General features: G+C 39.6%; 1 protein-coding gene across 4 annotated transcripts in view; it reads right to left on the bottom strand.

Annotated features, from left to right (window-relative positions):
* Positions 1-13,579, bottom strand: part of Slc39a12 (solute carrier family 39 member 12) — an 87,689-nt gene that overhangs the window by 36,818 nt on the left and 37,292 nt on the right. The window lies entirely within an intron of this gene.

Below are 13,579 nucleotides of genomic sequence, written 5' to 3'. Positions count from 1 at the left end.
ATGAAAAGATCAAATCTAAGACTAATAGGAATAGACGAAGGAAAAGAAACCCAGGTCAAAGGCCCAGAAAATGGTCCTAACCTAAAGAAGAGATGCTATCAAGGTACAAGAAACATACAGAACACAAAATAGATGAGGGAGAAGAAAATTCACTTGGCTCAAAATGATCACAACACTAAACATGCAGAATAAAGAAAGAATATTAAAAGCTGCAATGAAAAAAGACCAAGTAACATATAAAGGCAGACCTATTACACTAATACCTGACTTCTCAGTGGAGAATCAAAAAGCCAGAAGGGCCTGGACAGATGTTCTGAAAACTCCAGGAGATCACAGATGCTAGTCCAGACTACTATACCCAGCAAAACTTTCAATCACAATAAGTGGAAAAAATAAGACATTTTACAATAAATCAAATTTAAGCAATAAATATCTACAAATCTAGCCCTATAGAAGGAGCCAGAAGGAAAACCCCAAATTAAAGAGGTTAACTACACCCAAGAAAACACAAGAAATAAGTAATCCCAGACCAGCAAATCAAAAGAGAGGAAATCACACACACACACACACACACACACACACACACACACACACACAGAGAGAGAGAGAGAGAGAGAGAGAGAGAGAGAGAGAGAGAACATCAAAACAGCAGTAATCAAAAAACACTAAACCTTGCCAATCTCTCTCAACATCAATGATCACAATTCCCCAGTTTTAAAAAAAAGCACACAGATTATCAGAATTGATGCTAAACAGAATCCATCCTTCTGCTGCAACCAAGAAACACACCTTAACATCAAGGATAGACATCACCACAGGGTAAATGATGGAAAAACTATTCCAAGTAAATGGACCTATAAAGCAAGCTGATGCAGCCATTTTAATATATGAAAAAAAAAATACACTTCACACCAACACTCATCAGAAGAGATATAAAATGACACTACATACTCAAGAAAGGAAAAAATCCACCAAGCGGACATTGCAATTCTTAACATGTATGTACCAAACACAAGGGAACCCAAGGTCATAAAAGAAACACAACTACAGCTTAAATCTCATGTTGGTCTTTACACACTGATAGTGGGAGACTTCAGTACTTACTCTTGCCAATAGACAAGTCATCAAGACAAAAACTAAATAGAGAAATGCTGGAGCTAACTGATGTCAGAAACCAAACACAAAAAGCAAACACATCCACCCAAACACAAAGGAATATATTTTCTTCTCAGCATCTCATGAAACTTTCTCCCAAACTGACCATCTAATCAGGCACAAATCAAGTCTCAGTAGATGCAAGGAAACTGAAATAACAGCCTGCAGCCTATCAGACCACCATGGATTAAAGCTTCATATCAACAACAACAAAAGCAACAGAAAGTTTACAAACTCATGAAAGTTGAACAGCTCTCTACTAAATAAAAAAGTTGGTCAAGAAAGAAATTAAAGACTTTCTAGAATTGAATAAAATGAATATACAACATTCCGTAACTTACGACACACAATGAAGATAGTTTTAAGAGGCAAGTTCATAGCACTGAGTGCTTACATAAGAAAACTAGAGAGATCTAATACTAGTATTAGAGATGGAATACTGGTCATTTAAAAGCCTACCTGAAAGCTCTAGAACAAAAAAGAAGAAATCACACCTAAAAGGAGTAGAGGGCAAGAAATAATTAAACTCAGGGATGAAATCAATAACATGAAAACAAAGAGAACAATACAAAAAAAAATCCATGAAACAAACACTTGGTTCTAGGGTTTTGCTTCTTCCTTGGGATTGTTAGTGCATTTGGTCCATGATACAGGAGGAAGCAGAAGCAGGGAACAGGGTTCAGAAGGCTGTGGGTACAATGGCGAGAGCCCTCTGGGAGAAAAGACTTTGGTGAATCAGCTCAGCTTTGTCCCAGAGTATAGGACATATGTATGACTGGAGAGTCTGGGGACAAACCCTAATTTGCATTAAATGGCACACTCCTATCGTAAGGCTTTGTATGTAGCAGCAAAGTCCTATAGAAAGCTCCTGGTACAAGTCTTAGTTACCATATGTGCAGTAGGGGAAAGGCTTCTAGCAGGAAACTGTGCCAAGGGTCACACTAAAGATAAACCAGGCATCCAGGCTTAGAGACAGCTTTCAGATAAGGTCAGTCCTGAGGCCCAGAGACATTCTCTAGGTAAGGGCAGGTAGAGAGAGAGCAGGAAGTCTCGCTGGGGACAGGGGGTGGGGTAGGGAAGAGTCCTCATATTGCCAAGCTTTGGGGAAAGCTGCCAGGCCATGATAGACTGCAACCTCTGACCAGCAAAGTCTTCCAACAGGTTGCTGGAGAAAATAAGATTAGTGAAACTTTATCCAAATTAACAAAAAAGGAGGGGAGAGAATACACAAATTAACAAAATTAGAAATGGAAAGGGGGACAAAACAATAGACATCAAAGAAATCCAGAGAATCACAAGAACATACTTTAAAAACATGTACTCCAAAAAATTGGAAAATCTAAAAGAAATTTTCTCAATACTTATCCCTTACTAAAGTTAAATCAAGAGCAGATAAGCAATTTAAACAGACCTATAATCCCTAGTGATATAGAAGTAGTAATTAAAAGTCTCCCACCCACTCCCTCTAAAAAAAGCCAATCCGAGAGGGTTTTAGTGAAGAATTTTGCCAGACTTCCAAAGAAGAGTTAATGCCAATACTCCTCAAATTATTCTATAAAATAGAAACAGAAGTAACATTGCCAATGTTCTGGCATGAAAACTCACTTTATGAGGACATTGTTACCCTGATAATGAAACCACTTAAAGACCCAACAAAGAAAGAATTACAGACCAGTTTCCCTTATGAACATAAATGTGAATATTCTCAATATAATACTTGCAAACTGAATCCAAGAACACAACAAAAGGATCATCCACTATGATCAAGTAGGCTTCATCCCAGAGATACACAGATGGTTCAACATATGTAAATCAATAAGTGTAAGCCACCATATAAACAAACTGAAAGAAAAAAAACACATGGTAATCTCATGAGAAAAAAAGAAAAAGTCTTTGACAAAATCCAACAATCTTCATGATAAAAGATTAAGGATACAAGGGACATATCTCAAATTATAAGGGTAGTTTACAGAAAGCCCATAGCCAACATCAATTTAAATGGAGAGAAATTCAAAGCAATTCCACTAAAACAAGCCACAAGAAAATGTTGCCCACTCTTTCCCCATACCTATTGAATATAGTAATTAAAGTCTTAGCTAGAGCAATAAGACAATTGAAGGAGATCAAGGCTATACAAATTGGAAATGAAGAAGTCAAAGTATTTTTACTTGCAGATGATATGATAGTACACATCAGTGACCCTAAAAATTCCACTGGAAAATTTCTACAGCTAATAAACACTTACATCAAAGTAGCTGGATACAAAATTAACTCACAAAAATTGACAGCCCTCCTAAATACAAATGACAAACAGACTGAGAAAGAAATCAGGAAAACAACACTTTTCATAATAACTTCAAATAATATAAATATCTTAGGGTAACTCTAACCAGGCAAATGAAAGACTTGTATAATAAAAACTTTAAGAAATTGAAGAATTTCTTATAGATCAATAGGATTAACAAAGTGAAAATGACTATCCTACCAAAAGCAATCTACAGATTCAGTGCAATCCCCATCAAAATTCCAACACGATTCTTCACAGATCTTAAAAGGACAGTTTTTCAGTGTCATATGGAAACACAAAAATCCCAGGATAGCTGAAACAATCCTAAATAATAAAAGAACTATGGAAGGTATCACCATATCAGATTTCAAGTAGTACTATAAAGCAATAGTAATAAAAATAGCATGATATTGGCACAAAAACAAATATGTCAATTAACAAAATCAAATTTGAGGACCCAGACATAAACTCACATCCCTAGAGACACCCGATTTTTTATAAAGAAGCCAGAAATACAGAATGGGAAAAAGACAGCATCTTCAACAAATGACGCTGGTCAAGCTGGAGGACTGAATGTAGAAGAACTCAAACAGACTCATTCTTGTGACCTTGCACAAAACTCAACTCCAAATCGATCAAACCTTAGTGTAAAACTGGATACACTGAACCTAACAGAAGTGAAAGTGGGGAATAGCCTTGAACACACTGCACAGGAAAGACTTTCTGAACAGAACACCATTAACACAGGCACCAAGATCAACAATTAATAGATGGGCCCTCATCAAAATGAAATGCTTCTGTACAGGAAAAGACAGTGTCACTTGGACAAAGTGACAACCTACAAAATGGAAAAATATTTTTACCAACTACACATTTGACAGAGGGCTAATATATATAAGATATTAGCTAATACATATAATATGTATCTAAGTATATAAAGAACTCAAAACATTAGATATCAAGAAAACAAATAACCCAATTTAAAAATTGGGTATAAATCTAAACAGAATTCTCAATAGAGGAGACTCAAATGGCCAAAAAACACTGAAAGAAATGTTCAACATCCTTAGTCATCAGGGAAGTGCAAGCCAAAACTACTTTGAGATTTCATCTTACAACTGTCAGAATGGCTAAGATCAATAAAACCAAAAGCAGCTCATGCTGGCCAAGATGTGGAGTAAAGGGAACACTCATCATTGTTGGTGGGACTGCAAACTTGTACAGTCACTGTGGAAATCAATGTGCTGGTACCTCAGGAAGATTGGAATTGATCTACCTGAATCCAGCTTTGGGATTTGGAGCAAGGCTTTATTATCATCTGCAGACAACTATTCTCGCTTTGAGAGACTGCTCTTTGCCTACTATATGGTCTGAGTGGAAACTAGACCTCTCACAATGGGCCACCAAGTTACCACACAGTCTGAGCTTCCTGTCATGAGCTGGGTGCTATCTGACCCACCAAGCTATAAATAAAGTAGGATATGCACAGCAGCAATCTATTACTAAATGTAAGAGGTATATACATGATTGGGCCTGAGCAGGTCCTAAAGGCACGAGAAAGTTACATGAAGAAGTTGCCTAAATGCCTCTGGTTTCTACTCCCATTACAAAATGCTGTCTGATGTCAGGTAAGCACCTTTAGTGTCATGGGGTGTTCTCTATGATCTGCTGACTGAGGAAGACTAGGGCCTGATTTACTGATGGTTCTGCATGTTATGCAGGCACCACTCACAACTGGACAACTGCAGCATTACAACCCTTTTCTGGGGACAACACTGGAAGACACTGGTGAAGAGAAATCTTCACATTGGGTAGAACTTCTGGCAGTACACATGGTCATACAGTTTGCTTGGAAGGAGAAATGGACAGACGTGCAATTGTTCACTGATTCATGGGCTGTTGCCAATGGGCTGGCAGGATGGTAAAGAACTTGGAAAGAGCATGATTCAAAATTTTGTAAGAAAGACATCTGGGGAAAAAGTATGTGGGTAGATCTCTCCAAATGGGTGGAGGATGTGAACATACATATGTCCCACAAAAATGCTCATCCAAAGGTGACTTCAGCTGAGGAGTTTAATCAAGTAGATAGGATGTACTGTGGACAATAAGCCTCTTTCCCCAGCCATTCCTGTCATTACCCAGTGGGTTCATGAACAAAGTTGGCCATGGTGGCAGAGATGGAGGTTATGCATAGGCTCAACAACATGGGCTTCCACTCACCAAGGCTACAGCTTCTGCTGAGTGCCACATCTGCCAAGAACAGAGACCAACATTGAGCCCCAAATATGGCACCACACCTGGAGTGACCAGCCAGTGACCTGGTAGCAGGTTGACTATATTGAACCACTTCGTCCATGGAAAGGATAATATTTTGTCCTTACTAGATGAGATACTTATTCTGGTTATGGATTTGCCTTTCATTCATGTAATGCTTCTATTAAAACCACCATCCTCGGGAGGCAGAGCCAGGTGGATCTCTGTGAGTTCGAGGCCAGCCTGGGCTACCAAGCGAGTCCCAGGAAAGGCGCAAAGCTACACAGAGAAACCCTGTCTCGAAAAACGGAAAAAAACAAAAAACAAAACCACCATCTGTGGGCTTATAGAAAGCCTTATCCACCATCATGGTATTCCACAAAGTATCGCTTCTGATCAAGGAAGCTTGATCACTTGACACACAGAGAAATGCAATGCTGAGTCCAGGATCATGGAATCTACTGGTCATACGATGTTTTCCACCATCCTGAAGCAGCTGGCCTGATAGAAAGATGGAATGGCCTTTTGAAGACACAGTTACAGTGCCAATTAGGTGGCAGCAGCCTGGAGGCCCGGGACAGGGTTCTTCAGAAGCAGTATGTGTGTTGAATCAGCATCCAATATATGGTATGATTTCTCCCACAGCCAGGGTCCACAGATACAGGAACCAGGAAGTGGGAAAGGGAATAGTTCCACTCACTATCACCCCTAATGGCCCACTAGGAAAATTTTTGTTTCCTGTTTCCAGAACTCTTATGTCCTGCTGCCTTAAATTTGGGTTCCAGAGAGAAGAGCACTCCTGTCAGGAGCCACAACAAACATTCCATTGAACTGGAAGTTCAGACTTCCCCCTGATCACTTTGGGCTTCTAATGCCCTTAAATCAACAGGCTAAGAAAAGAATACCAGTGTTTAGAGGGGTGATTGATCCAGATTACCATGGAGAAATTGGATTTCTTCTCACCACGTGGTAAGAAAAATTATATCTTGAGTGCAGGAGATATTTTAGGGCATCTCTTGGTGCTACCATGTCCAGTGATTAAAAATCAATGGGAGACTATAACAGCCTAATCAAGGCAGAATGACAAAGGGCACAGACCCATGAGGAATGAAGGTATGGGCCACTCCTCCAGGAAAAGAGCCAAGACATGCTGAGGTGCTTGCAGGGGATGGAAGAAATACACAATGGGCCATAGAGGAAGGTGGTTGTAAATACCAGCTAAATCCATGGGACCAGTTACAGAAATGAGGATTATAGTTGACATGGGTGTTTCTGTTCTATTTTTTAAGAATGTGTACAGATATTGTCAATGGTTATCATATTTAAGTTTGAGATACTAAAAGAATGTCCCTCAAAGGACATTGCCACCTATTCTAAATTTGTAATGTATTTGCAGTTGTATGAGGGACAATTAGAGCATGTTAGGCATAATTATGACCTGGTTGTACATATAATGCATATGTGATTGCACATGGGATAATTATATCATGTTTAGGTATTGGTATGACCTGATTATTGCTTTCATTTGGAAATTAATCACAACATAAGGAGATATGATTGTGTGTCAAGCTGACAAAAGGTGAATTTGTAATGGCTATTCTTGGTCAACTTGACTACATCTTGAACTAAATCCCAAAAATGGAGGGCACACCTCTGAGAGAATTTTGCTTAATTTGAAGTAGGAAGACCAACTTTTAATCCAGACTTTTGAAGCAGGAAGATACACTTTTAATCCAGATCTTTCAAGCCTAGAAAAGATTCACCTTTAATCTGGATCTTGAGGAGGGAAGACACACCTTTAACCTGGGCCACACCTTCTGCTGGAAGCCTAAATAAGGACACAGAAGAAGAAAGAGCTTTGTTCTTTGCCTGCTTGCCCTCATCTTGATAGCAATTTCATTCTTCCCTGGCATTAGAGCTTACTTCTTTCTAATTTCAGAATATACTGAAAACCAGCGAGACGTCTAGCCTTCTGGATTGAGAAACTACTGGATTCTTGACCTTTCTGATTGCCACCAGCCATTGTTGGACTAGCAGCCTGTAAGTCATTCTAACAAATCCTCTTTTTATGTAGAGAGAAAAATTCTATAAGTTCTGTTACTCTGGAGAACCCTGACTTATATAACCACTCTCAAGAATATACCCAAAGGATACTTCATCCTACCACAGAGACACTTGCTCAACCATGTGCATTGCTGCTCAATTCATAATAGCCAGAAAGAGGAAACAACCTAGATGTCCCTCAAAAGAAGAATGGATAAAGAAAATGTGGTATATTTACACCATTTACACAATGGACTATCATTCAGCCATTAAAAAAATAAAACTATGAAACTGACTGGTAAATAAATGGAACTAGAAAAAAATCATCCTGAGTGAGGTGACCTAGACCCAGAAAGACAAATACAGCATGTAGTCATTATATGTAAAGATTAGCTATTAACTCAAGATAATCAAGCTATAATCTGTAGAACCAAAGACTTAGGCATAGAGTAAGGTACTGGTTGGGAGAGGGGAAATAGATAGATCTCCCTAGGGGAGGAAAATAGAATAGATAGTTATGGATGGATGTGGAGGACTGGAATGGGAGGATCAAGTGGGGGGGTAAGGGGGAATAAAGAAGGGAATACATGGAGATATGGCTAATATTAAGGACCATTTGAGGGGTCGTATGCAAATCTAATACACTAGATGCTTCCTAAAACATACACATATATGAAGGCAACCTAAACGAAACTGCCAAATAATGGGAGAGACAAAGCCCCATCTGGCCAACTCCTGTCAGCAAATGAAGCTTCCAGTACTGGAATTGGGTTACATCTAATTGAGTTGTTGGCCAAAGGGGTCCCATGGGAATCCCCAAATAACCCAGGCTGTTGCCAAGACTATAGGTTACTTTCCACAAAGAAACAGCAAGCTCTCATTGCTGACTATATATAACTATGTAACTCACTGAACATGGAGAAGTCAAGTTGGTGCCTATGTAGAGCCTTCACCCCTATGCTCTAGCATCTTTAGCACAGGAAGGTACTCTGCATGCCACCAAAAGAGAAATGTAAACACCAAGTCAGCTCCAAACGCTTTGATCTACAATGATGTACTGCCTGCAAGATATGCTAGGATAATGGTGGCACAAAGCCTGTGAGAGTAACTAATCAACATCTGATTTGACTGAAGCCCCACTCCATGAGCTGGAACCCATATGCAACACTGTTTGGTGACCAAGAACCTGAGACTAGATAGCCCAGGTATAGACCTATGTAGCAGAAGCTTTTCTTTGTCCTACCTGGTCCGGCAGCCATTTATAAAATAATTACTCAGAGGTTTATATTAATTATAAGTGTTTGGCCAATGACTCAGGTTTATTATTAACTAACATTTACAACTTAAATTAACCCATTTCTATTAATCTATATATTGCCACATGGCTGTGTCTGCTGGCATCTTGCTCCTTGGGTGCCTGGATGGCATCTGCCCCAACTCCTCCCTTCTTCTCCCTGTATCTTGGCTTGGATTTCCTGCCGGGCTCTTATCCTGCCTTGCCATGAGCCAAAGCAGCTTTATTTATTAACCAATGGGAGCAACACATATTCACAACATACAGACCTAGGGTAAAACCAAATACTACTGTTCTGAAAGAACAAAGAAAAGAAAGGAAAAGGAAAAAGTAGTAATAAAATGGCTCCTAATGCCATTCTGCTATACTCATAGATCAGTTCCTCAGCCATCATCAGAGAAGCTTCCACCTGCAGCAGGTGGGAACAAATACAGAGACCCATAGCTAGACATTATGCAATGAGGGACCTCAGAACACTCAGCTCAAAATGGGCTGTCTCCATCAAATCCAAACTCAAAGTTCAGAGAACCCTCTGGAAGAGGAGGAAGAAAGAATGTAAGAGCTAGAGGGTATGGAGGACACCTAGAAAACAAAGCTCTCTAAAGCATGACGATATACATATGAACTCACAAGAGACTGCAGCAGCATGCACAAGGTCCACTCTAGTCTGCACCATTTGGGGCCCTAGAGCTGAAAGGAGAAGTGGACACATGGCCCAAAACCCAGAAGAATCTCTAATTGATAACCACTTGCAAATAAAACTTTAGTTTCCTCCAAGTATGTCTCACTAGAGAAAACAATTCTACTGTTCAATTCTAATGTGTTGATTTTTGTTGTATCTTAGTATATTTTATTAATATCCCATAGAAGCCTGTGTGTTTTCTGATGAGCGACAGAAGCAGGGGGGTGGATATGGATGGGAGGGGATATGGGGAAGATCTGGGAAGACTAGAGGGAAACAACAATCAAGATGTATTATGTGAGAAAAAAATCTATTTCAATAAAGGGAAAAATAAAACAATGAAAGAAGGAAATAACTTTCAATGACTTAAATATCAAAGAGTAAATCTAGAAGTTGAATGAGTTCAACTCTTAGTCTGTGGGAATGCCATAGCAACTGAAATCATTAAATTTTAGTGTACTGTAGGGTATGTGAATACCTCCATTACACAGTGTGATTAGTATCAAAAAAATGTGAACAGCAGAAAACAAAGGCAAACCTTAAATAGCTTCTGCTAATGAATAGGGAGATGCTAATGCTCCATGTTAGCACATGGCCTCATTTTCACACATTTTGTCTTTAGCTGGTTTCTTTTCAGGAGTTCTGTGTGTATAGTAATGCTTCAGAAGATATCAATATGCTTTCTGCATGGGACACACACAAGGTGTGTCTCCATGTCAATGTGTCCAATGTACCACTGCAATTAAACTTTTAATTCTGTTCTACCTGAATAGAGAAATCTACCTGAAAGTCAGCACATCACAGAGTGTACGCTCTGTGTGTGGAATATTCCTTTACATTGTGTGAATATATGTTACAGCCATTGATTTAATAAAAAAGTTAACTGGCCAGTAGCTAGGCAGAGAGAATGCTGAGGAGAAGGCTGTGGAGATGTGAGAGAGACAGCATGAGAAGCAGAGCAAACAGGATGAGCAGTATGTAGATGAGGTAAACAAGCCTTGGGGCAGCACAGAGATTAATAGAAATGGGTTAATTTAATTTATAAGAGCTAGCTAAAAAACAAGCCTAAGCTATTGGCTGAGCATTTGTAATTAATAATAAGTCTCGGTGTGGTTGTTTGGAAGCCAATTGGTGGGACAGAGCTGGGACACAGAAAAATGCCACCTACAGTGTGGCGAGTGTTATCAGTAGTCTGAAGGGCATTGTGAGATTCCCTCTAATTAACTCACTCATTCTGTTCACTCAGTTCCTCATTGACTTTATGACTACTTGTAAGTAATTATCACCTAGTATATTCCTTTCCCAAAAAATAGCAATTTGTGAAATAGCGCAGGGGTTAGTAGAAGTAGGATGGTTCTGAGTTTCAAATAAAGAAAATAGAAATTATAGATGCATATATATCATTTATGTTTATGTAATATAGTCTTGGGGTATATATATCCACCAAATATAGAATGAAAATACTCAGAAAAAAATAACTGAATTTCTTCTCACTATATTATTCTCTGAATAGTAGAGTATTGCAGACATTTTACATTGTATTACATATTGTAAGTGATCTAAATTATTGAAAGTAACAAGCTATACATAGGATATAAGCAAGTTCTACATAGTTTTTTCACAAAGAGACTTGAGCATGTGTGGACTTTCATATCCTCAGGAGTCTTAGAACCAACCCCCAGTGGATACCATGTATATATGGGTAAGCACATACATGCAGTTACAACTAAAAACCAGGATATGGTAGTCTCCTTGTACTAACTTGTTTGGTAATAACACTAATGTACACTCACTTCATACTCATACAACCAACATTTCATAAACTTAGGAGCATTATAATACCATGCAATTAAATAAAAGAACAGCTCACAATCTCGGGTTAAGACATAGATCTTTAGGTTGAACAAATTTAGCAATGATAAAATCCATCAAGAAGTGGTATTTTCTTACTTCTGTAAAGATCTTTGAAAATGCAGATCGCATTCAGGAACCACTGATTTCTCTAGTTCTCCAACACACTTTACAGGAGATCCTTCTTCCTCTTTCTAATACCTCTTGTCCTCATCTCTTTTCTCAAGAAAAAACTTTGCCTTCAGATGTCACAGATACAAGCTAACCTTTTTGCGCAGATCTGCAGCATTTCCTATGCACCCCAAGTCCAGGCTTGCTCCCCAGCTGTGCACTACTCCTTGGAGGAAACCTCCTGCCGTTTCCCAGGCTCCCAGGCAACAAACATCTCTGTATCTGCTGCAGTGACCTAGAAAGCGGCTGTGGCCATTGCCTCAAGCCAATACATGAGTCTTGAAATAGTTCCAGAAAATTAGATTATGAGGGAAATTAAAACCAATAGTGGCTTGTTTAATTTCTCCAATGCTCCTTTTGCCATTTTTTGAATATCAAATAATTATTGAGCCTCTAAGCAACAACAGTGATCCCAAGGAAATCGCCAGCAGCTTGTGGAAATGTTTACCATTTCCTACTTCACAGGAGGCATGATCATTAGTGTTCTGCCACCATTCCTATCAAGAACAGACAGACAACCTCCTTGGCAGTACCCTCACCTCACCTCGCTCACATCTCAAGTCTAGTCCTTTCATTTCTGATAAATAAAAAAGCCCCCAAGGACTTCAACAGACAGCCACTCTTCTGGTGCTTTTGGCTCTTTTGAGGAAAGAAATCCAGGGGCTGTCAGCAAAGGACTCGCCTCACAAAAACAAGGACCTGACTTCAGATCTCTAGCAACCACATGAAAAGCTGAGTGCCACAGCACGTATCGTATCCATAAGCCCAGGACTGAGGCAGCTAAGACAGGTGGATCCCTGGAACTCAGCAGCCAGCCAGTGTAACCAAACTGGTGAGCTCCAGGTTCTGTGAGAGACCCTGTCTCAAACAGTGAGGTGAGGAACGACTGAGGAAAACACTATTATTGATATCTAGAAACCACACTCATGCCCAAATACATACATACATACTCATACATGTAGGTACACACACATGTGAGCACACACACACACACACACACACACACTACAAAAAGAAAAGAAATCCAAACATCTTTATTATTGTGAGGAAGAGAAGTCTACTCTGAGGGTTCAAGCACAAAAACAATGATGCTAATGATGACACTATGGCAGACTCAGGCAGGGCTAAGGAACAAGGGACCCAGAGAACAGCCATCCAAGAACCCATTTCCACTGTAGCTCTAAAGGGACAACAGTAAAAAATGACATTGTTGAAACTTCGAGAGAGGTGATGCTATAGAGGGAGCCTCTGGATACAACCTGACAGTCTATTGGCTACTTTTGGAGCAGGTGAGAGAGCCAGAGTCAGGAGTAAGCTAGAAGAAATGGTACTGCAGCTTTTCCTTTAGCCCCGAATTTCCTGTGATACTTCCCCCTGGCAGAAACCAAGCAAGAATCCAATTGGCAAGAAATCAAACTTTGAGACAAAACACAAGAACAGAGGGAAACAAATCTGATGCATTAGGGTGAAGGGAAGCAGTTGAGAAAGGCCAGCATCACACTCATAGACTCTGTGTGTGTGTGTGTGTGTGTGTGTGTGTGTGTGTGTGTGTGTGTGTATGTTCTGTGACATTTGCCTCCTGAACCTTTCTTAATCCAATCTAATAACCTGACCTGTGGTGATATTTTATTTGTGCTGAAATGTGGTAATATTTTATTTGTGCTTTAATAAATAAAGCTTGCCTGGAGATCAGAGGCAAAAGCCAGCCATAACACAGAAGTCATGCAAGGTTAGCACACACCTTTAATCCTATCACTTGGCAGGCAGGAATCTGTCTGGATCTCTGTGTGTTCAAGGCTAAACTGGAAACAGAGCCAGGTGTGGTGATACATGCTTTGAATTC

The sequence above is a fragment of the Peromyscus californicus genome, unplaced genomic scaffold (assembly GCF_007827085.1).
Source record: "Peromyscus californicus insignis strain IS unplaced genomic scaffold, ASM782708v3 Scaffold_8__1_contigs__length_139910024, whole genome shotgun sequence".
NCBI lineage: Eukaryota > Metazoa > Chordata > Mammalia > Rodentia > Cricetidae > Peromyscus > Peromyscus californicus.
This window is presented reverse-complemented; position numbering and strand designations above follow the sequence as displayed.